We start from the raw sequence: 24,105 nt of genomic DNA, 5'->3' as shown, positions 1-24,105 counted from the left end.
CAAGTAAGAAGCAACTCATAAGACTACAAAAAAATAGTTACTCTATAAGTTCAGAAGCCATAAAATAGTAGTGCTCCTCATTTTTTCTCATGTCTTGGACTTATAGATGCATCATTCATAGTCAACCAAATTAGGTTACTGAATTTCATCAACTGCTTTTGGAAAGATAGAGCATATGATTGAAACATCTAGATCTTGTGTACAGTTTCTCAATAAAACACCAGTGCCTTATTTAGTACATGACTCCAGTCACAAGGATCCAACCAAAAATTTTGTGGGCACAAGAATCATTTATAGTGGCACAGAATCTTGAAGGAACAAATTATAACAACCTCAATTACAACTACTAAGTAAAGAATCCTTCTAAAACACTCAATGTGTGTCTTTCAATTTTCATGCCAACCAACATTTAAGCAATGTATATGAAAATTTAATGTATTAATAGCAAAATCAGCATGTATTTAAAGGTAAATATATGGCATTCAGAATTCCTAGCAAACAAACTCTGCCTGTCACTGTCTTCATTTGAGAAAGTATGAGTTCATTAGGGCTTGCTGCTCCTCAGTAAGGGATGAAGTCTAGAGATCCTCTCCTATCAATATAAGAATTTTGACTAGTGTAATCTTGTATAGGCCTTGTGCAGGTAACAACAACTGTGTTTTCAGGAGTGTGATAGCAACCCAGAAGAGAGCATTTCACAGCACTCTGCCTTATTATCTGATTCTTCTTTGAATTTTTTTACATGTATAATATCCATTTTTAATAATTGCTTACACATATATAATGAAATACAATCACATGTACTTTAATTTTCCCTTTCAACTCTCTCCATAATCTCCAACACATATCTCCCTCCCAACTTTACAGCTTTTTAAAAATGAACTCCTAAATCCAATTAGTGCTGACCATGTGAATGGATATGAGGCCATCCATTGGGGGTATGGACAACATACCAGTGACCACATGTCCAAGAAAGTCTCTCTTATATATATATTGAGTTGGATAGATGATAGATAGATAGATCTCCAACTGTCAACTGTCAGTAGTTCTTCTGTTTGTGATTTGGGCATTGAGAGCCCTTCTTCCACCCATGCTGAAATTTTTGCTGTCTAGAACTTGTGTAGGCTTAGGAATTTTTTTTAAATGAGAGATGTCCTATTTGTGGTCTACAAGGTAAGCATGGTGCTGCCTCCCTAGTTGTATGTATATATAGACCCTTAATCCACTTCTAATCAAGATAGTTCCTGCTAAGTCCTTGAAAACAACAATGAAATAAAAATAGGACTAGACTAAAAAGGCAAAAATAATGGAAAGCAGATAGAAAAATTAGAATACATACAAAATAAATATAGTTGACAAAAAATGGAATTTTTAATACCATGTACAAATGTTTAATAAGGTAGTAAGCAGGTAGTAAAAGATATAATTGTTAACTCTTGATCTTTTTGTATGTTATAAGAATATTCTCTCACTTCCCTACAGCCAACACTCACAACTATTGCAAACACCTTCTGTGGCAACATGACATAGTGCTCATCTAAGTCATTTTAATTGATAGACTTTTAAAGTTTAACAGTTTTGCAGAGAATGGACACTTTAACAACCTGTGCATTTTCTGGCATTTGACTTAATTTACAGCTCAATGAACTTGTCTCTGACTGTCTGAAACTGACACTTAATATTTACTTCTTTTTCACCTCTGCTTCCTGTTAATGATCTTGAACACTAATAAAGTTTTACAAGAGTTGTGACTTCCTGACCAAGCATAATCTCCTTCATCAGTAATGAAGCAGCAAGCACCACACTTGATACCAAGACCACACTGAATATTGCAAGAACACGTATTTTAGTTTTAACTCTTCTTTATTATTCTCAATAAATTATTAATGTTTAAGGAGTCTTGGGGCATAACTTCAACTACATATTTATAATAATTGTAAAAATATAATCTTTAGATGCAAGTTCTGGAATCAATTTGCCAACCTTAGATGACTTGGCTATATAAGCTCCTGTGAATCAAGTAACAGCAGAAGGCAGATACATAGAAAAAACATGTATTTTTTCAAAATCAAATATCTTTGTATATTTAATTTATTAGTGCTAGAAAATGAGAGAGGAGGAAAGATAGAATGGAGAGGAAGGGAGGGAGGGAGGGAGAGAAAGAGAGAGAGAGAGAGAGAGAGAGAGAGAGAGAGAGAGAGAGAGAGAGAAGAGTGAGAGACAGAGAGACCAGGTCACCAGGTGATGAAAGTTTATCCTTCTAAGCCCTTGACAAGTTTTCTGTGTAAGCTATTGGAAGCAAACACTCCTGTGTAGATGGATGGTTTTTCATTTCATGCTCTTTCATATCTTGCTAGAGCTGGGGCTTCAAACACCAATTCAATTTCCACGTAAGTGGGATGAAGCCTTTGAAACCCATATATATCTCCTGTCCTAAGGCCAATATTAACATCACACATGGTGATTGGATCCATTTTGTGTTTTGCCTTTAGCATCATCTTATCACTCAGCAATAGAAAATGAAAAAAATAAACATACTACTTAAGCTCTGCAAGAGAAGGCCAATTCCAAGATAAGAGGTATTGTTTGTTTATCCTCAAAATCTGTTAATCCCTTCCTCCTTCCGCTAGGACCAAATACAATAAAAAGTTTTGTTCTTAAATCTGAAGATCTTGGAAGAAAGGATAGTGTTTGTGGTATCTCTCTCTCTCTCTCTCTCTCTCTCTCTCTCTCTCTCTCTCTCTCTCTCTCTCTCTCTCTGTGTGTGTGTGTGTGTGTGTGTGTGTGTGTGTGTGTGTGAATTTTAAACTTCTGTAGTTCTGCTAATATACCATCAATGCTATGTAGAATAAAATTAAGATCTGTGACATCTCTGAGCTCCATGTGTTGCCTTCCATACATTATTTATCATACCAACTATCAGTGCTAATAAGCCTGCAATGGCTTCATCTGTATCTAGTGATGGTCTAGTGATGAGCTGATCCACACCTATATCATCGCCACTGAATTAGAATCTCCATATTTTGACAGTTCTCACCAAATCCAATCCCTGTGTCTGGGTCAAATCTCACCATTGTTTGTGATGGCTAATCTTTATTTCTGACTTAAATGGAATTAGGATTGCTCTGAAAAGATACCTCTAGGCATGCCAATAGTGATATTTCCAGAAATGTTTGGTTGAAAAGAGAAAAATTGTGCTGAATGTGAATTACACTATTCCATGGGCTAAGGTCCCGGGACTGAAATTTGTGAGCTGAGTACCATTAGTCCTCTCTGTTTCCTGACTGCAGACACAATGAGGTTCTTCATTTCTCCCCAATCTCCTGCTGCCACCCTTCTCAGACACAAAGAATAGTGTCTCCTCAAATTAAAAGGAAAAATAAACCCCTTTCCCTTAATTACTTCCTTTGGGGTGTTTGGTTACAACCAGAGAAAAGTAGCTAACTCTCTTTTTTGTTGGAGTCAAATCACTTTTACTTTCATATTTAACCCCATATTCACAGTAAGAGGCCACTATGGCTATGCCCTGAGAATTAGATAGCATCAAGAAAATCAAGTATTCAGATATAAAAACAATATGAACATCTTCTGACAATCTTGAATTACAAAGTCTATGCTATGTGAATGTGATTAGACATCTGAATTAAAGACATATAAAAATCAGAGAATGGAGATATGGATCAACAGTTAAGAGCACTGATTGCTCTTCCAGAGGACCCAGGTTCAATTCCCATATGACAGCAGCTCACAATTGTCTGTAACTACAGTTCCACGGGATCCAGTACCCTCTTTGGACCTCCAAGAGTACCAGGCATACATGTGGTACAAAGACATAAATGCAGACAAAACACCCATATACATACAACTTTAGTTAAAAAAAGAAATATCAAAGTTAAGTTCTTGAGAAATCATCTCAAAATGAGAATTTAGGGAATTTGGGGTATCTTAGAGAACACAAGATAATCTTGGTTGAATCTGATAGAAACAGTTCTAGAACCATATTACCAACTTATTTGCAAATGAACTATCAGCCTCATTATACCACATGTAGACAGACAAATGAGAAGAGAAGGACATGTGGAAGCTTAGACAAGAGGGGAAGTAAAAACTGGTGACTGATAGTGTGCCCCCAAACCTCTGTTGAGAACAAAGCCTTGGAACAAAGTAGCATTTCATTCTCTTTAACCTGTAACCAGTGTTACATTGCCACACAGAACTAATTTGAGTTGTTTCCTCTTTTATGTAAATATATAAGATGAGACCATAAAAGTGATGCAGGAAATCAAAAGTGGAAAGCATTCTGATATTGAGGCAGGCTAGATTTCTTAGATTAACCAACACTGTCCATAATAAAAAATAAGTGCTAATGTGGACTTTTTAAATTTTGTTTTTATCAGAAGCTCTCAATTAGAAAACAAAGCAATACTTCATTGATTTAAGGAAAATGTGGTAAAGCACATATCTAATAAATAACCTACCTAGAGCTATCATTTACATATATTCTGTGATCCTTTATTTTATAATTTCATTGGCTTGAGAAATGTCCAGGAGACCAGTAAAAGCACCTGGAGAGTCTCTTCAAGTCCATTCCAGAAATCATTAGGTTAAGAGGTTTCAGACTTAAGCAACAGTTTAATCTATTGATGGGTTCAAAATTCCAGTAGATTATTTAAAGGTGCTGGAATTGTGGGAGATAAGACACAGCTGGAGGAAGTAGGTCACTGAGGGCATTTCTTTAAAGGTCATTCCTTATTCAGATTTCATCTGCTTTCACTTTTCCTTGACAACTTAAATAGCTCTTTTCCATTCGGACCTCACAACCATAATGGAGAAATTCCACAGAGTGTATGAGCTAAATTAAAACAAACAAACAAACAAACAAAAAAGAACTTGATTTAAATTGTTCTGCAGATATTTTTCCACGATGGTGGTGGAAAAATATTTAACATACTTCAATAATACATATGTAAGTAAAAGTGAGGGAGACAAGTTCCAGCAAGAGAGCTGAGTGGTTAAAGCACTTGCCACCTGAATGAGGACCCGAGTTCCATGCCCAGAATCCATAGAGTGGAAAGAGAACCATGACTCTCTCAGACTGTCTTCTGACCTCCAGATATACACCATGATGCATACATACACACACACACACACACACACACACACACACACACACACACACACACGCAGTCTCACACACACACACACACACACGCAGGCACATACGCACACACACACACACACACTCAGGCACATGCACATGCTCATGCACACATACAGGCACACACATACACATGCACACACACAGGCATACACACATAGGCACACACACATATGTACACACATACTTTCACACAGGCACACACACACTCACACAGGCACCCACATACACATGTGCACACACACTCTCACACAGGCATACACACACATACGCATGCACACAGGCACACAGGCACACACACACATACACAAATATACACAATATACACACACTACCAGGTCCCAGATTTTTCACCATAACAACACCTTCTGTCACAGAAGCCTGTAAATCTCCACCAGTCTGACAAGCTTTCAGACCTGGTTTAGCCATTATGTTTAGTCTTGCAATAAGTATCTGGGATAGGTGACCATAGGAGAGACACAAATGTGCTTAATTTCTGCACTTTCCCAAGCTAGTATCCAGGTAGTCACCAGGCATTTGAGAATGTTAAGAGAAAGTTCTTCCCAGATTACATCTCTCTAAATTATTGTTCTATAGACTTGTGAGATAACAAAAAGTAGTTATGATACTGAATTTGGTAGTGTTTTCCCATGTAGGATTATTACAACAATACATAACAGACAGATTGCCCACATGGTATGTGCTGCGCTAGCCTGAAATGATGTTAGGTACATTTGAGTCTCTGAATCTTACAGTAATAAACTTTGTGCTGTACCTTTGGACACTCTAAGGGAAAGCTCTGCCTGCCATGAATAACTGTGAAACAATGAACCGCTTCCAATTCCTACCCTGAATTGTGTATCTGTTTTAATGTGTTTATTGTGGGCTTTCTGAAGCCTGGATAAAGGTCCAATGCATTTTACTACAAGAGTAACAGAGAATTTAATATCTGATAAGTGCATTATATTGACTGGTTCTGTTCCTTGAAACTTCAGTGCTCTGAAGAGATTTCTGAGGGGGTCACCCATACTATGGGAAGGTAAATTATTTAGGTATTAAAATACTCCACTGTACCTCATAATACACATAATTATTATAAATTAAATAAATCAAGATTTTTTTTGTATATTTAAAGAAAAGGAAATGCTAGCTATACTGATTTGATCATTGCAGAGCAAGTTTTTATATTCCCATATATACATATATAGATATAATTAAGATAATGATTATAAAAGAAAAAAATGAAATTTGTAAGCAGATAAGGCAGACAGACATCCTTTCTAAAATTCAAATAAGAAATTAATTTTATCTTTTTTTGCTAGTTGGTGTTCCTTATATAAGACAATGGTTCTTTGGGAAATGTATAATTAATAGAAAAATGATGACTATGTAATAAATAAGTAGATTGATGTATAGTCACATGTCTAGCGTAACTCTATCATTTCTAAAAGAATGTAGCATGGGTTTTGGGAAACAGAGAAATGACATATTTATTAGGTACAACATATTCTTTTGGACATATAAGTCATTCATTCACCTATACTTTTAACTCCAAAAAGGGTTTTTTTAAGTTTCATACTTGCATACAAAGTTACATTATATTGACCAAACAGGCTATATTTAGGAATATATATATATATATATGTGTGTGTGTGTATGTATATATATATATATATATATATATATGAATTGATAACAATCAGTGAAAAAAAGAGGCTATGAATTTGAAGGAAACGAAGAGAAGGTATATAGGATTGTTTCAAGGGAGGAGAGGGAAGAGATAAATATTAAAATTTATTATAATCTCAGAATAAATAAAAAGTTTTATGGTAGCAAAGATGTCAGGAGATACAAGAGAGGTTGCTTATGGTTAGGATTCCCCGAACCAGGAAACACGATATACTTCCATTCCCACAAATTGAATGTACAAACCACACATAAGGAACTGCAGTTTCATGGCTCAGTATCTAAAGCAGTGGTTCTCAACCATTGGGTGACAACTCCTTTGAGGTTCCTTAAAACCATTAGAAAACTCAGGTATTTACATTATGATTCATAACAGTAGCAAAATTACAGCTATGAGGTAGCAATGAAAATAACTTTATGATTTGGAGGTCACCACAACATGAGGAACTATATTAAAGGGTCTCTGCATTAGGAAGGTTGAGAACCACTGACTTAGTGACTGTTCTATTTATGACCAACAAAGTAATCATGAAATGGATGTCCTATCTGCAAAGGCTCTAAAACAGAGAACAGAAACAACATAGAAACCAACTAATAGCATCAATTTCAAAACATCGTTTAATGAATAGGTAGATAAATGGCATCATGAATACTAATGCATTGCTAGGCTTCTCTGGTATCTAGTCATAGCTGTTAATGAATTGCACTCAATGAGATTTTTGACCCATTATCCAACCCCTCACTTGCCATAGATCATGAGGAGCAGTGGTGCCACCAGTCAATGGAGACCAGACCCAGACACTATAAGCCAGATACAACAAGGCAGACAAACATATGTGAAAAATAATCACACAACTATCTCAGCTAGGTACTGCATAGAGCCCTGGATTATTGATATGGATAATGTATTATTGTTGCATCTGAACTCCATGAGGTCATCACTGTTTTGTAAATATGGTGAAACCTAGTGAGGTAAGAGAACTACTCTGTACACATATATAACATAGCCCTGGAAGTGCTTAGCATATCTTTGCAGCCATGAGATGAAAAAAGCAATTATTCTCTGCTAGATTCCAGCTTTTATAAGTCATACAATGTTTCAAATTTTTTATAGGATTAGATATATATGACGAATATAAAATTTAGTGCTCAACAGATGAAATGTCACAAAACAATTACACTATTAGTGATATTATTTGTAATGCTACTAATAAAGTATGCTAAAAAATGAAAAAGGATCTTCCCAAGTTGACATGGATTAAATAATGGACCCACATGGTAAATCCATAAATGTTTTTTTAAGTGATGAGTAATATTTAAGATTTCTCTGGATTTATTTCTTTTGATTTAACAGTACCTGTCTATCTTGCTTGTGACTCTTTTAAATGTATGTGCTGATTCTGAGGTCTAATCTGGGCTGGGATTTAAAATAATATTTTTTGCTTGGATCCTGCTTGCACCAGTCCTGGAATCCTTATGTTTTCACTCCAGGCTGCATTGGGCATTAGGGTCAAGGCCAGAGGGAGGATGCTCTAAGCCCTGGATCAGGAGTGCAGCATGTCTACAAGTAAGCCTACTAATAGAGCTCCTGTTCTAAAGATTATATCATACCCACTGAACAGAGAGTAGGTTACTAGCACTAATCCACAAACCACACACTAGTGCTTTGCCTAAAGGGCAACACATGCACATTGTTAAAACCACTGTACAAATCTGCACCAGAGTAGGATCAAAGCCATTTCACATTCATTCCAAGAATACTTTCCTGGAGCAATGTAAATGGATATTTCTGTAATTGGCTATAGGTTTTAAGTTGTATCTATGCCAATAAATTTTTGGCCTCAAATATTTACAGAAATGAGGAAGAATCTAAGACTAAGCGTGGCCCAATACTATCTTGTATTCTAACCTCTTTGTATTCACATATGAACTAGAAACAATGTGCCCATCTACCACAAAGCATGTGGTACAGTGCATATAAGAGATCTATATTAAAGCTGGCTTCATTTCCTCACAGCATGTATTACCTTATAATATTCTGCATGTTACATTCATTTTTGTGTTCATTTACTAGTTCATGTGTCTCTTTAACAAATTGAGAAGTCTGAGAATGTTGGATTCTGTTTTTTGTTCACTGATTTCAATAAATTAGAGTTTGGCACACATATAGAAAACAAATATTTGTCAAATGAAATAATACATTATTATTATTTAATGGTGTCAAGATATTATCCATTTCAGTTGACAAATTATACTTGTACAAAAACCTTATAGAGATGAAGCAAACTTAAACTCTGGATAAAGTAATAAGAATCATATACTCAGTCTCAGAGAGGCCAGTTTCTGTACACATCAACTCCAAAATATCCTTCAAAATACATGTTAGACAATCAGTGTGAAAAAAATATGGAAATTCTAGCACCCAGATGGTTTCATTTTCATATACAAAACCAGTCACTGCATGTACACGATTTTGTTTTTTACATATCTTAAATATAGTTACATTCATTCAAAAGAAATTCTGCACTAAATAAGACCAATTTCTTGGAATCGGCCATTTCCATCTGGCTCTTTGCCTGCACATAATCTCTGACTGCAGAACAATGGGATGTGAAAGTAACATATGATTGTCCCAGTCTTCTCTAGGATTGGTTTTCAGTTACCTGTAAATGGGCCATAGTTTACTTCTAAGCCAGAACAAATGAAGTTTTCCCAGGAGGCAATAAACCAATTTTATTGTTTTTGGATTTATTAAATGAAAACAATAGAGATAAGGTACATTAAGTACTCCATCTGCCCATCCATGCATCCATCCAAAAATTAGAGTCAACAACAGAGAGACATAGCAACATATAGGTCAGAGGTAATCAAAGATGGCTTCTAAAAAGAAAACAACACAGGTGAGAGAGGTCATGCATGATAGCAAACTTGATCAATAAAGAAGGATAAAAGAGTTCACTGACAGAAAGCATGCCATGAACATATGTGCAGAGATGTCTATCACATATTCCACTCTAATATGTGATAAAAATTAGAGGAAACACAAGTGTTCATCAAGACAGAAAAAACAGTGAGTCTAGCAGTTGGTAAGACCTGAGCATCACCAATAGATTCCTGAGCAAGTTCAGATTTCCAGAGCGCATGACCAACTCCAAATTATTAGCTAAACCTAAAATTATCTAACATTGACTGACTATGGCATCAGAGTTAGAAAGGTAAGTGACTTGCCTCAAAGTCATATAGTAAAGTGTAACAGCCAGCATCAAAAGCCAGTCAGTCTGGCCTCAAAGGCCATGTTCTCAACAAGCACACTGGAACATGTTGTCAGGAGCCGCGAACCTGAAAGCTATGAAACATCACTGCCGTTAAGGAAAGCCCTTGCTCTGTACTACTCTCACTGTGACTCCTTTGTGTGCATGGAAGTGCGATGAGTCCTCTGCCCACAAAAGGCAGAGTGGAATGTCTTCTCTAGGAGCATGTTGCTGCATCCAAAGCCTTTCTATTGGCCAAACAGATGCCCTGCCAGATGGTAGCCACTTGGACATGGATGTACTGTGGAAGGCAGCCAGAGCAATAGCCTTGTAACCGTTGTAAATGTCACTGTCTCTCAAAGACTAGACAGCTGGACAGAGTGCCCAGAGCCAAGCAGGTGTTAACCAGGCAGCACATGGTTTTACTGCCAAAGGGAAGAAGACTACAAGGCATCAAGATACATCCAGCACTGTGCAATTGGAAGAGTTTTGCCTGCTGTGCTGATCATCAGAATTCATTACACCTGGGAAGCAGGGGACCATCAAGGAAAAATTGTATTATTCACTTGCCATTTCTACTTACACAGGTCCCTAAGATACTCAGGAGTTGCTGCTCTGCATCCTAACTACTTGTTCATCTCTGTCATTCTGTGACAAAATTAATCTTCTTCCTCCGTGAAGGCTTTCTTGATGCTGTCTAAGAGTTACCTAGTAGTCAACCTGGCTCTTTCGATGTTCAGACCTATACAGGTAAAAATAGCATACGCTGTAGTTGCAGGTTAATGCAGAAAGAGCTACATGGCACAAAGGAATAACTGGTGGCCCTGAAACATCCACAGAAAGCTTACTCAGGAAGAAATGCTTTGATGGTTCTCAATGGTTAAGCATTCACAAAGCATAATTTAACAAACTTCAATGAATGGTGAGACTAGAGGCTGAGAGGTCTCACTTTGTGAGGCTCTGAGCAGTTTAGCATAGATAGTGTAAAAAGCATTGCAGACGTGTTTTGGTGTGGTTTTGCTATGCAATAAACTATGCTATCCCTCAGAGTTGCACAACAGCAGGCTGTGGTGCTCTGGTTATAACATCGACCCTGGCTTACTAATTTGCTGGGGCTCTGTTCTAAGCAATGGGCAGCTGGAGGCACTATTCATCATTGGTTCAACCTCCTCCCAGAACCAGCCAGAAAGATTAGACACATCCTTCTCATAGTGTCAGATATATATATATCTCATAGTGTCAGATATATATATATATATATATATATATATATATATATATATATATATATACACACACACACACACACACACACACACACACACACACACACACACAAAGGTCAGGAATCTAAGCACTGCTTTTTTAAAGTACTGCTTATGCCACATGTGTTCATATCTCTTTAAATAAAAAATGTCACACTGTTTGGCTTGATACAGTCAAGTGTGAAGAGTTAGTACTATGATACAAGGGAACAGGAAATGTTAAGGCACTGAACTCATCAGTAAACAAGAAAAGCAACTGAAACTTTTGGGGGAGGCAAGTAGGAAACAGATTACGGGATGTAGTGTAGACAGGACTAAAGAAATTTTCACTTTAACATGTCCTGTAAGACACATGGGAATTAAAGTAATTTAAATAAAAATTATTATGCTACATGTGCATTTTAGACGATCTACCTGATCTCTATATGGAAGACACTTTGGAAAATATCAGAAAGAAATGAGAAGTATGCTAGCCTTCTTTCCATTTCCTTCTTTTTATATTTCATTGGGGTGATTTGAGCTACATTGCTGCTAATTCTTCTTGAAGATTATATGCTAGAATTATGCAGCAATCCCCCTGGTCCTGTTTATTCACTGGGAGACTTTACTACTGCTTCAACAGTGGTGCTGATTATGAATCTGTTAAATTTAATTATTTCATCTTGGTTTAATTTTTGTATGTTGAATGCAACTAAACATTCACCCATTTCTTTTAGTTTTCTAATGGCGTAGAATATAGGTTTTTAAAGTGTGTCTTGCCGGGTGGTGGTGGCGGCGGCGGCGGCGCACGCCTTTAATCCCAGCACTCGGGAGGCAGAGCCAGGCGGATCTCTGTGAGTTCGAGGCCAGCCTGGGCTACCAAATGAGTCCCAGGAAAGGCGCAAAGCTATGCAGAGAAACCCTGTCTCGAAAAACCAAAAAAAAATAAAAAATAAAATAAAATAAAAAATAAAGTGTGTCCTTTGATTTTCTGAAATTTTTTGAAATCTGCTGTAATATCTCCCTTTTATTTCTAATGGTATTAATTTGAGTCTTCTCTTCCTGTTGTTAATTTGGGTAAGACTTTGTCAATCTTGTTTATTAAGAGCCTAATTTTTAACTGATTTTAATTTGTTTCTATTTTATTAATCTTAGCTGTGATTTTCATTGTTTTCCAAGTCTATTATTTGGAGGTTTGATTTGCTCTTGTTCTTCAAAGGTTTTCAAGTAAAACATTAAATTATTAATTTGAGATATTCAAAATATTTGATGTAGGTGCATAGTGCTATAAACCTTCCTCTTAGAACCATCTTTAGTGAACCCCTTAGATTTTGGTATGTTGTATTTTCATGCCCAGAAAGACAAACACTGTACATTGTGACTCATATGCAGATCCCAGCCTAAGGCCAAAACTTTTGTTTGTGTTTAACTTGGAACACAAGTGGAAGCCAGTAAACTAGATAGGGGCCTTTTATTTGGAGAGGGACAATGTTAAGGATGGGAGATAGTTGATTATATGTAAAACAAAAGTAGTGAGGTGGGTATAAAGGGCTTAAATGGGGAAGGGTTTAGGGTTATAGGGAAAAATCAGGGGGTGAATGGGAAGGCTAAACCAAAGGAACAGTTATGAAAAGCCCAATGGAAACCTACTCTCTCACAACCAAGTTTAAAAATGTAGGTGGAAGGATAGTAGAACACATATGAAATGGAAGACTTTGGATAAGTATTAAGTGATAAAAATTAGGCAGAAATGGGATAGGAGAGTAAGGAAGAAAGGGGAGTAGTGAATTGGGTTCACCAAGACCAAGAATATTCTTTAAAAAGTCTTAAGGAAATTCACCAGTTATAAAGTTGATTTCAAAACACAACTCAAAAGAAAAAGAATTCAGCTGAGTGATGGTGGCATATGCCTTTAATCCCAGCACTCATGAGGCAGAGGCAGGCAGATCTCTGTGAGTTTGAGGCCAGCCTGGGCTACAGAGTGAGCTCTAGGACAGGCTCCAAAGCTACCCAGAGAATCAAAAAAGAAAGAAAGAAAGAAAGAAAGAAAGAAAGAAAGAAAGAAAGAAAGAAAGAAAGAAAGAAAGAAAGAAAGAAAGACAAGAGAAAAGAAAAAAGAAAAGAGAAGAGAAGAGAAAAGAAAAAAGAGAAGAGAAAAGAAAAGAAAAGAAAAGGAAAGGAAAGAAAAGAAAAGAAAAGAAAAGAAAAGAAAAGAGAAAGAATTCTAATAGAACTATTCTTCATGTCTGGACAATGCTGTTCACAGAAGACACAGATGACTAAATAAAAATTATGGTATGAGGCACGAGATACCTCCCTATGAGTTACTGTTTATGGAAGCCCCAGAAGTCTCCAAATTAGCAGAGGCTACTGTCATTGCCCTTGGTCATGGTAAGACCATATTGCTGAAGACACCACACTGATTGCTGCAGGACATACAGATCTCAATCTCAAAGTTACTAGGAATATTTTTTCTGATGGCTAACTTTCATAGTGTTAGGAAAGTACTATGGAGGCTTTTGAGGGGGCGAAGACATCAACAGGATTACCCAGGCCTGTACCCTGCATTCTGCAACATGGAACTTCCAAGCAAGATTGCCTACTGGTCCAATAGTATCTTGATTGCAATAACTAATGACTTTCTGACTGGATTTGAGGCCTATTCTACAGGAGGGAATTTCATTCCTAGTACTATAACTCTGGTTTAAAAAAAAAAAAAGAAAGCCTATGTCTAGAAAGATCATAAACCCTACAGTAGGATCTACTATTGCTAATTTGCTAAATGACCATTCTGTCAAATTAGATTCTAAATGTGTGTACTTATACCCATAGACATGGGCTGTTTTCCACCATAGTCTGAGAAGCTTCTTTCTGTGTGGACAACACTAATGGAGAGATACATACTGGTCAAAGCATTAAGAGCAAGATAGTTGCTGTTCTATCCTAAATGAACATCTACATTAGCTCCTCACCGCCGACCAAGCTTCAGGATAAACCACAGAGGAGTAATCAGGAAGAATGTAAGAGCGAGAAAACAAAGTGTTGTGAAATGTAGGATTCTGGATATGACATGGCTATGTCAATAATGAACTCATGCAGTTGTGGTTCCCTGAACAGACCTTGCATGAATCAAATCAGCCAAAATCCCAACATAAATAGGATATATTCTCTCCAGGTCCAACCCTTTCATAAGGATTTATTGACAGTGGGGAGTTTCTGAGGATAATAGAATCATTCAATCATTCCTTTGTTGAGGATCTGGTCTCTGGTAGGTTCACCACACTCAAATGAGTGGTCCCACACACATTCACACATGGGCATCACTAACTGGACTTATTGCATTATCAACAGCAACAGCTAAAAAGACATGAAGTTGGGAAGCATGCTGAAGTTATCATAAGAGAGTTGGAAAAAGAAAAATGGGTATATGATCATATTTCATTGTATATATTCTCAAAAATAAAGAAAAAATTTATTGAGAAGTAAAAAAGTTGAGAATCTCAAAGGCAAATGTTATAAATAAAGCAGCAGTAGCAGAGGAGGGCATAAAAGTAAATAGATTTAGGTGGTGCATATAGAAAACTAGTTAGTATAATACATAATGTTCATAAACTGGTACAAAGGGATGGAGAAGGGAAGAAGTAAATTCAAGATACCTGTCACCATTTTGGCTAGTCTGACTAGACAATGAGCTCCAAGAATTCGTGTGTACTTGCTCCACTTTTCTGGGGTTACAGACGCATGTGGCCACTCCTAGTTTTTGTGTCTTGGTGCTGCAGGTGCAAACCCAGATCCTTGTGCATCTGCAGCAGGTACATTACCCACAGAACCATCTCCTCAGGCTCCAAACAGTCTTTTTACTTTAGTACTGAAATGGAAAAGAAATCTTAAAGGGCAAGGGATGTTTCTTGTTCACTAGAGCCACTGCCACTACCTAGCAGCAAGTCTGACATAGTGTCAATAAATATGTGTCACATGAATCATTAAAAGAAACTCCAGGAAGCACCAGATAATGCCCTTTTCATGCTTATAAATATCACACCTTTCTAAAACATACTGCCTTCTAATCAACTGCTGTAATCACCAGTCTACAGACTTTCTAGAAAAGAATTGCAATTTCTTTTCCAATTAATCCATTTTATTGTTACTAGTTCAACCCAAATATAAGACATTTAGAAAACTTAAATACAATGCCAAGTGTTTTATTACTGTTTTTGTAGTTCTCTGTGGCGCCAAGCATTTGTCTATAAACATGAGCTAATAAACCCTGATTAAAAAGCCATACTGCCTCACATGTGTGTGCTAGAACTGAAAAATGATGCAAGACCACAAGGCCCTATTTTAGTTAAAAGTCACATTAATGATTTCATCCTTCATAGTTGCCCAAAGAACCCTGAGAAAGAAACCTTCAACTCTTACATCGTTTTCTGTCTTAAGGGTAATGAACCATATGTGTAGACAGCTGCACTGTCTGTAAACTATGGTCATTAATTAGACAAGAGACAGGACTCTTCCAGGGAGAGGCGGATGGAGAGAGAAGGGTGAGACTTTGAAAAGTCACGGTGATTATTAATAACAGAAAGGGCAGTGAAAAGGGTAGAATGTCTGTCCTCCATACTTCAAATATATTACACTGCCCATAGCAATGAAAAGTTGGAAATGTCTGCATCCTGCATCGTGAATGTTTTGTACCTGCCTGAGAAGCCAGTGTTAAGCAAAACAAGGTCTCACAGAATCTCAAAGACTAGGCCACAGTGATAAACTATTTGCCCCATGAATCTGAAGGCAACTTAGTTTTAAGGCAATATTGAACTATAGTGCAAAAAAGTCTTTCAAAAGGGTTAGTGAAAGACTGTCTGGCTTGTGCACTTTTACTCAAGCATCAGTTATGAACCTCTCTAACTACAATGCAAGATTCTCAGATGACTGGGGCCAGCTTGTCAAGCACAGACAAGAATTGAAGTTCAGTTATAACAAGCAAGTACAAAGCCAGGCTAACAGGTTATAGCTGAAATGTCCAAATCTTATTAGAAAGTTCAATATCTTATTATTTGAGTTCAGGCAAAGAATACATGGTATTCTGTAGCAGGAACCTTAACAGTTCTTATTAATAAAATCATACCTGAGGCCAGTTATTGGGATCAATGCTGGTTGATCAAATAGACAGAATAAGCCACAGCTACCTCACCTTGCCAGATCTTGAGCTGGTCTTGTTTCCTCAGACTGGAGGCCTCTGAGTCCTCATCCAGAATGGGTCTCAGCTGAACTGCTGCTCAAAAGCCTGAATGCTTAACCAGGCCAAATGCTTAACCAGGCCAAATGCTTCTAGTTCCTGGTCCTCACGCCTTATATATATTTCTGCCTTCTACCATCACTCCCTGGGATTAAAGGCTCGCTTTCTGGGATGAAAGGTGTGAGTCACCATGCTTGGCTGTATCCTTGAACACATGGATTTCTGCCCAGCTCTGCCTCCCAAGTGCTGGGATTAAAGGCATGTGCTACCACTGCCTATCCTCTAGGTTTAATATTGTGGCTGTTCTGTCTCTGACCCCAGATAAGTTTATTAGGGTGCACAATATTTCGGGGAACACAATACCACCACAGTATTCTTATTCCTTTTATGGAACATATTAGATGTCTCTGAAAACACATGAAGAAATAGAGAGTAGCAGGAACACGGGCAAATGTTCTTGTCTCCTGAACTCTTGAGATCCTTACTAAGGGTAGGAAAGGAAGTATCTTGCCAGGAATTAGGACAAAAGCTCTCAACAACTGGGACAGAATCTGTTTGTCAGCAATATATTCCTATCACCTCCCAAAGTAGACAGAACATTCTAAATAGGGGTTTTGTGAATATATTGAAGCATTCATTTACTAGAAAACGTAAGTTGCTCATCTGTAAAATAATAAAATAGTATATTGTTTGTGGTGGCATTGTGTTCCCCAAAATATTGTGTACCCTAATAAACTTATCTGGGGTCAGAGAACAGAAAAGCCACTAGATACTTAAGATAGGCAGTGGTAGCACACACCTTTAATCCTTGCATTCCAGAGGCAGAAATCCATGTGTTCAAGGATACAGGCAAGCACAGTGACCTACACCTTTAATCCCAGAAAGTGAGCCTTTAATCGCAGGGAGTGATGGTAGAAAGCAGAAAGGTATATAAGGCGTGAGGACCAGAAAGTAGAAGCATTTGGCTGGTTAAGCATTTGGCTGGTTAAGCTTTTAGGTTTGGAGCAGCACAGTTTAGCTGAGAGCCATTCGGATATGAGGACACAGAGAGGCATCTAGTCTGAGGAAACAGGATCACCTGAGGAATTGGCCAAGTAAGGAAGCTCTGGCTTTTTCTGTCTCTCTGATCTTCCAGCATTTCACCCCAATAACTGGCCTCAGTTTTGATTTTATTAATAAGAACTGTTAAGATTCCTGCTACAATTGTTGAATGGGCAATAAGCTAAGAAGTTGGAGTTAATGAGAATGGGGAGAACAAAAGCATGATCTGTGTTTGACTGTGTGGCAGTGGTTCTCAAGGTGTGAGTCTTGACCTCTTGGTCGAGTATCAGATATCCTGCATATCAGATATTTACATTACAATTCACAACAGCAGCAAAATTACAGTTATGAAGTGGCAATGAACTAATTTTATGGTTGAGGTCACTACAACATGAGGAGCTGTATTAAAGCATCACAGCATTAGAAAGGTTGAGACCCACTGCTCTGTTGTCAATGTAGTGGAGCATAGAAGTAAAGGAAAATCTAGGATGGAAGAGACAAGTGCAATGACAAAAGAAGGAAGGTTTGAAGAATCAGTGCAGAGTATGTGCAGGAGAGTTGTGTTGTCATGTGCCAATATACATGTCCTGGAGGTTTCAGGGTGGGCTCTGTAGGGGCAGGAGAGTAACTATCAGAGCCTTCAACGAGCTGCTACAGTCAAATAGAAAGTGATTTTTAAAACTTTATGAATTAGGCTTTGTGGCAGAAAAAGGTGGCATCTTATAAAGATGAGACAGAACTGATGTTACTCATGGACACTTGAGTGCTGAGAAGGAAAGAGACAATAAAATTTAAAATGGCCTTCAAATTCTAACTTCTGAGCTACAAAATTTAGTGAACTCTTAGTGGATGTTTTGTAGCTGAATAAATAAGACATATTCAATCTTTAAAAATGTTACTATAAAAACTATGGTAAAATATGTGTAGGTTCATTGTTTTCATTCAATGAACATTTGTGAAAAGTCACACAGTTCTACTGAGATAAATATTGACAAGGCGGAAACACAAGGAGAAAAACAGGGTTGCCCTGAATGGATTATAAAAATACGTTGTGGTTAAGAACTGGCCTATTTTAATTTTCCCTATTTAAATTTTTCCAGGAGAAGATGAAAAAGGACAGACATGGTCCACATTTTGGTGTGTGAAGCTCTGATACTGTGAAAGTGGCCAGTAGCTCTCAACTGTGTGATTGAATGGGCCTGGAAAGAAAGTGCTGCCAACAGAGCTGGACCACTGTCCCTTCTTCCATGCCAAGGCCTAGGTTGGCCATGTGGATTCCTAGTGTTAAAAACTGCCTCCACAAACACATGGCACACTGCCTCGTATACCTACCTCCAAGTCACAGCTCCCTCATGAGCTCCTACAGCATAGTTCCCTTTGTTCTTGCACAGTACTTACTGAAACCTATATCTTTGTAGCTAGAGTTTTCCTGCCTGGCCCACAGTCAGGACAAATCTTTGTCACCCGCCAGTCCCAGAGCCGCTCAGACCCAACCAAGTAAACACAGAGACTTATATTGCTTACAAACTGTATGGCCATGGCAGGCTTCTTGCTAACTGTTCTTATATCTTAAGTTAATCCATTTCCATAAATGGATTATGCCACGTGGCTGGTGGCTTACCGGTGTCTTCACATGCTGCTGGTCATGGCGGCAGCTGGCAGTGTCTCTCTGCCTCAGCCTTCTGCTTCCCAGAACTCGCCTCTCTCCTTGTCCCACCTACTTCCTGCCTGGCCACTGGCCAATCAGTGTTTTATTTATTGACCAATCAGAGCAATTTGACATACAGACCATGCAACAGCATATCTTACTGTTTTTATCTAAACTGTATCCTGAAACTGAGTGTAAGCTCCCAAAATGCCTTAAAATTCACTTCATTCATACTCCCCGTCTCATGATATATGTATGAATGTTGCATACCCCATTTTTTAATTTAAATTCTTTATAACTGATTTTTTATTTTAATCAAATTTTAAACATCTAAGATAATTTTATGCTCAAGAAAAGAATTGTCTTAATGTCAAATAGTTCACCAGATTCTACAGCAATCCTGCTTTCCACTGAACATTAATTAAAGAATTTTGCCTCAATAATCTTTCTCACCATTGATAGAACCAAGCTTGAAATGCTCTATTTCAATAAACATTTATTGGGCATGTGCTATTGTAGATATTGCAATAATTTTAACACAGGTTATCAAATTTCCTCTGAGGAAATAGACATGTATTGAAAAATTACAAATTTAGTGAAAATGTAATGTGAAATATGTACAGTTAACCTGCACTTCCTATGCAAAGTCCAAAAGTGATGACATGCTCCTGAGAGAACAGAGAAAAAATGTCAGCTGATTATTATTCTGATAATGAAGTGGAAATGAATGTTCAGAGATTCCGGGAAGAGACAATCACTCATATAAAGACTCATTCTTAAAAATAACAAAAGTGGGGAAGGAAGGTGAAGAAAAACAGAAAAATGCTGATGAATACATAATATTTTAAGCACACAGGCAACCACTGATAATTATTAGATCAAATCAGATCAAATATTTTCTGTGTACTTGGATAAAAGTCCCCAACACTCAGTTTGTACATGAATATTAATTAATCATCATGATTGTATTATCAAATTATAAGCAACCAGAATCCACAATGTACTTGTTAAATGTAAAACATGCACCCCTCTGAGTTCTCAGCCCACATGCAATCACCTAACATTGGAATTAGGTCTTAAAGAACACCTTCACTTTCAGAAATAACTGGAAGAATTATATTAAGTAAGACTTATGAATGCTTACTAGGATTCAAGCATTGCCCCCAACCTGCTTTTTACATGAAATAATTCACAAAATATATAAAACATGGCAACTTCTATAGGTTCCTACTGTTGTCCCTACTTCACAACAGTGAAAATAACATGGAGATAGAGTGATAGTAAGTAACATACCCAAGGTCAAAGGAAATATAACTAATCTTACAGACATATGGAGTGCTATTGACACTTTTATAACATTGGACAATATGGGCACGATCTATCAGATGTTGTGACAATCTTTGTAATGGGTTGCTTATGAAGAACTCAAAAGCACATACAAATCTTCTAAGCAGTAATAGGAAGTAGAACAGCACAGCCCAAAATGAGGAGCTCACAAGTGGAAGATGCTGACACAACTGGAGTGAGTTTGATTGTTCTGTAAGCATGTACTCTAGTGGAAAATGTGCTGCAGTACTCTAGTGGAACATGTGATGAGGGACAAGATCTATCCTTTTGCATAGTGTCTTAGTGTTCCATTGCTGTGAAGAGATACCATAACCAAAGTAACTCTGTAAGAGAAAGCATTTCATTGGGGCTTGCTTTCAGTTTCAGAAGTCTAGTCAGTTATTGTCAGTGAGGAGCATGGGGGCACACAGGTAGACACAGTGCTGGAGAAGTAGCTGGGAGTTCTACATCCAGATCCACAGGCAGTAGGAAAAGAATGACACTCAGCCTGGCTTTGGCTTTTGAAATCTCAAAATCCACCCCCTGTGGCACACTTTCTCCAACAAGGTCGCATCTACTTCAACAAGACCACACCTACCCCAACAAGGCCACACCTACTCCAACAAGGCCATAGTACCTACTCATTCTCAAGTAGCATCACTCCCTGATGACAAAGTATTCAAATGTCCTATGGAAGCCATTCTTATTCAAAACACCACATGTACCCAATTAAATTTTACCTCACAGTCTTTTTTAGATGCACCATCATTATCTCAGTTTACAAATGAGGAAACAGAGCCTAAAGGGAATTGAGTAAAGTAACCTAGATGATGCATGTGGATGTAAAGACCCAAAATAAGACCTACATTTACCTCCAAACTTTTACCTAAATAAAGTTTTCTATAACAATTTAAAAACATATATTAAAAGAAAGTATTTTGTATTGTAGACTAACAGAATCGTTTATAACCTTTAAAATTGGTCAGAGGAGCCAGAAGGAATCATAGCATTATTTTGAATGGGGAGATCTGAGAGCAAAATGAAACAGGTGGATGATTCAGATACCCTTCTAACTGAAGGGAAAGACTAACAAAAGATTATCTTATCTACATGTGTTTTTCTTGAGTCTCAAATGTCTGATCACGTAGCATTGTATATAGCAAATAAAAGGCACAGTCATGTATATCTTTTCTTCAAACAGAAGTTTAAAAATACTGACATTGACACAGAATCCCCACAGCACTGTTGCCATAGACTGAAGTTATACAAAATAGATTTTGTCTAACAAAATAAAGGTAAATCTCTGGTGGTTTGATCAGACAGAAGATAAATATTTTTATTTGTGGTGGAAGCAATCCAGGCACTTAAGGCTAGGATGAACTATTTTTGAAGGAATCTGCCTTTCTTTGTCAGTGCTGCTTTCTATCTAGCTATTCTCCCCGTGGGAAGGATGCTTTTGTATCATCTGTTATCAAGAGGAACCATGCTGTTCTACAGCTATGTGATATGGTGGAAACACCTGCTGGATGCTCTGCCTTTGCTCTGAATTCCAGCTGATGTACAGCTTTTGTCTCAGGCAGAGTGAGTGCTCAGCACTCCGTTAATGGTTGCATGTGATTATTCTAAGACATTATCCGTCATTGTGATAACGCTCTGGGTTCTGTCACCATCAGAGTGACAGATCATTCTCATCACTGCAAAGAAAGGGTTTTAAGTTGGCATTTTAAAATGGGCAGACAAGCTGTATGTGGGCACTGTCCAGTGTTACCATGTGCTTTTCACCTTACAGGATGAAATATTTAAGTCTCCTGCTATCTCTTCAACTCCAGTAAGGGAAGAATTGTTTTTGTTGATATTGTTGTTTTATTTTTAATGTGCCAAATCTTAACTATGATAGGATAGTGAATGACTACTTAGCCAAGGAATGCAATTTTCCAACTAGTAGAAGTAAAGTAAAATTTTGTGGCTCTCAAGCTTTTAAAAATATATTCAAAACTTGTTATTCTTTTTATTTGTGTCACATTTGGACATCAAAGCAATCTCTATGAAAGGCAAGGATAAGAGCATGAAATCCATTTTAACAGAAGACAGTTGAGACAGACAGACATGGTGGGGATCAGGCTAATCACTAAGGTAAGCGGCAAAGCTAAGGTTTGAATTGAGGATTCTTTTTTTTTTTTTTTTGGAAGGGAATTTTCGTCTTTCTTTTGACAGTGTAAAAAACATATAATACAATGTGAATATTTAAGGTAGAAAGTTAGAGAAAATTTAGTAGCACTCATGCATACCCAAGCATACACATGTATGCCACATGCCATATGTGCAATGTAGTTCAGTTCAAGCATTACAGCCTCAGCCTCACACCCTTTATCACATTCCAGAATAAGAGGAAAATCAGGTCTCCAGGGAGACATGGCCAGGTCACTTAGGTTATCATGTATTGAAGTTCTTCAGAAGGAGGAATGCCATGCTTTCTCTGCCTATGCAAACTTGCCCTGTGTTTCCTTTGGAATCTTGTGAAACTATTCATACTTCTATTCCTCTGCATTTATTTCTAGAAATTTCTGTGGTCTAGCATACGTAGATTCCCTTCACATCCTGAATATGATGTTTGCTTGCCTTTGATGGTTTTAGAAGAAAAAAAAAAAAGATTGCTTCTGTGACCAGAAAGGTATGGAAAATTTACCTGCTCTCAGTAATGTAATCTTGTCTCATAATTTGCTCCATAATATGCTTTCTAATGTGAAATAATAATGGTTCCTTAAAATATACTTTTAGAATACAACAGTGGAAAGCCAGTAGCAGTGCCAACTATCCAGCTAGTAAATGATAGCCTAAGCATTTAAATAAATCTATTTGTATTCAAAATATGAGAGCTCGTCACTGAATCCTAAGCTATTTGATTGCTAAAGATAATTTTGACTATTATAAATTTAGAAACACTCTAAGTATTTTTTATCCTTATATAAAATTATTAACCTTTCATATTTTAGTAATATTGTTATAAGTTTAATAATGGTAATGAATTAAAAAACAAAGCTAGTACATTCTCCTACTCCTTATAAAGAATAAAAAATGTAAGAATATTTAATTGAGAATATCAGGGATATCACTGGGTAAAATATGGGATTTGATAGGTCACTTAACAAAATCAAGTCATTCTATAAATGTAATTGAAATTTAAACAAAATTATGACCAAATATACTTCTACAATATAAATAAATTAAAAGGTCACCTTATTGAAAAAAATGAATCCACTTGTTAGAAAGCTTCTAAAAAGCCTGAAAAGTACAAGGAATCTGAACAAGAAAACATATGCATATTCCAAAGGAGGTGCTGTTACCTGTTGAGGTATCTTCTACTTTCTCTGCATATTTCACATAACTGAACATATTATAAATTACTTTTATGTTACTGATAGTAGGGTTTAAGTTAATTTTCACATTTTCAAACTCTATTTCTCTTTATTTCTTGTTAAAATGCAAGTTGCTTTGTAACAAAAACATAATTTGATCAT

This window comes from Peromyscus maniculatus, chromosome 1 (assembly GCF_049852395.1).
Source record: "Peromyscus maniculatus bairdii isolate BWxNUB_F1_BW_parent chromosome 1, HU_Pman_BW_mat_3.1, whole genome shotgun sequence".
Classification (NCBI taxonomy): Eukaryota; Metazoa; Chordata; class Mammalia; order Rodentia; family Cricetidae; genus Peromyscus; species Peromyscus maniculatus.
This window is presented reverse-complemented; position numbering follows the sequence as displayed.